Here is a 2,304-nt window from a genome sequence, read left to right as displayed (position 1 = left end):
TAGGAACACGCGATAAGAGAAAGTTGCTACCCAATATTTTGTACTAAGTACGACACGATGTGAGAAGTCGTGTCTTTCGGCAAAGTCCAAATCAGAACGCGCGATAAGGTGATAGTCGCTTCGCGAGTTTTCCGTCAAAGTCCGACGATGTGAGATTTTCGGCAAAGTCCTAACCGGAGCACGAGAAAGTGAGAAGTCGCTACCCGAGATTTCCTTCTAAGTGCAAATAGGGGAGAAGTCGCGATTTTCTTCAAAGTCCAATCACCGAGAAGAGCGCTAAATACTACTTGGCAATAGTTCGGTGAAACGGTTTACCAGTGCACAATTTTTCTTATTTTCGCCCGCGGCGACTTCTTCCGGTCGCCTGGTGGCTCACCGAAGCGCGCGCCACTCGCGATCACGAGCGGAACGTCGGGGATCGTCCGTAGCCCTATATGAGTAGCAGGTGACTGCTGGAAACAGTGGTCGATCGCGAGACAGAATGCGTTTTAAAAACGCGTCGTAATCTCGCGTACTTGTCTGAGGTTTCGGCAACGGGATTGGGTTGTTAGTACCGGTTGGCTACCTCCGGGAAAGCGGTCCTCTAACGTTGACGGTGGGTCTGTCGTGCTCGATCGGATCGGTTCTCGGTTCGTGATGGGTCGGTCGGACGCTGCCTCCGGGATCGAGGGTGTTATTCTTCTGCTACTAAGGCTGCGATCGGCGGGGAGATATTCTCCGTCTTTCCGGCCGCTTCCAAACTATCTCAGCCTCTCTGCGAGCGGCTCGGCCCCCGTGCCGTTGACGCGACGAGCAGAACCGTACTTAAAGGAATTGATTGGTTTTCTGCATCTGTGTCCAGCGCACATATCTTCTCGATGCCTCCGCACTCGCCCCGCGGCGTTGAAGCCGTCGGGGAAGTCGTGAGTATTGAAACCTCTGTAGAATGCACGGGGAATACCTACACAAAAAGCGAGATTGAATGAGGGATCCTCCGTAGTCGAGGCGTCCCCCGCGACTGAAATAGTCGCGACTCGTGAAATGTAAGGATTCGGAGTGCATTTTCCGAACGTTCTGATGAACGATGGAAGTTACCTGGTTGATCCTGCCAGTAGTCATATGCTTGTCTCAAAGATTAAGCCATGCATGTCTAAGTACATGCCGTATTAAGGCGAAACCGCGAATGGCTCATTAAATCAGTTATGGTTCCTTGGATCGTACCTTACTACTTGGATAACTGTGGCAATTCTAGAGCTAATACATGCAGCAGAGCTCCGACCTTCGGGAACGAGCGCTTTTATTAGACCAAAACCAATCGGGCCTCGTGTCCGTCTCTTGTGGTGACTCTGTATAACTTTGGGCTGATCGCACGGGCTCGTCCCGGCGACGTATCTTTCAAGTGTCTGCCTTATCAACTGTCGATGGTAGGTTACGCGCCTACCATGGTCGTAACGGGTGACGGGGAATCAGGGTTCGATTCCGGAGAGGGAGCCTGAGAAACGGCTACCACATCCAAGGAAGGCAGCAGGCGCGCAAATTACCCACTCCCAGCACGGGGAGGTAGTGACGAAAAATAACAATACGGGACTCTTTTGAGACCCCGTAATTGGAATGAGTACACTCTAAATCCTTTAACGAGGATCCATTGGAGAGCAAGTCTGGTGCCAGCAGTCGCGGTAATTCCAGCTCCAATAGCGTATATTAAAGTTGTTGCGGTTAAAAAGCTCGTAGTTGGATCTCAGCTCCGGCCGGACGGTCCGCCTACCGGTGGTTACTGTTCGCTGCCGAGCGTTCAGGGGGCTTCTGTCTATGATCTTCACCGGTTGTGGGCGGAGACCCTCACGTTTACTTTGAAAAAATTAGAGTGCTCAAAGCAGGCGCGACGCCTGAATAATTGTGCATGGAATAATGGAATAGGACCTCGGTTCTATTTTGTTGGTTTTCGGAACACGAGGTAATGATTAAGAGGGACAGACGGGGGCATTCGTATTGCGACGCTAGAGGTGAAATTCTTGGACCGTCGCAAGACGAACTACTGCGAAAGCATTTGCCAAGAATGTTTCCATTAATCAAGAACGAAAGTTAGAGGTTCGAAGGCGATCAGATACCGCCCTAGTTCTAACCATAAACGATGCCAGCCAGCGATCCGGCTGTGTTCCTCAAATGACACGCCGGGCAGCTTCCGGGAAACCAAAGCTTTTGGGTTCCGGGGGAAGTATGGTTGCAAAGCTGAAACTTAAAGGAATTGACGGAAGGGCACCACCAGAAATGGAGCCTGCGGCTTAATTTGACTCAACACGGGAAAACTTACCCGGCCCGGACACA

General features: G+C 51.3%; 1 non-coding gene across 1 annotated transcript in view; it reads left to right on the top strand.

The window, feature by feature from the left end:
- Positions 1 to 1,071: 1,071 nt before the first annotated feature.
- Positions 1,072 to 2,304, top strand: part of LOC129967172 (small subunit ribosomal RNA) — a 1,814-nt gene continuing 581 nt past the window's right edge. The window contains exon 1 of the ribosomal RNA XR_008784358.1: positions 1,072 to 2,304. This exon is cut by the window's right edge and continues 581 nt beyond it. This is a non-coding gene — a ribosomal RNA (small subunit ribosomal RNA).

The sequence above is a fragment of the Argiope bruennichi genome, chromosome 4 (assembly GCF_947563725.1).
Source record: "Argiope bruennichi chromosome 4, qqArgBrue1.1, whole genome shotgun sequence".
Classification (NCBI taxonomy): domain Eukaryota; kingdom Metazoa; phylum Arthropoda; class Arachnida; order Araneae; family Araneidae; genus Argiope; species Argiope bruennichi.
Note: the sequence above shows the minus strand (reverse complement) of the source record. Positions and strands in the feature narration are given on the sequence as shown.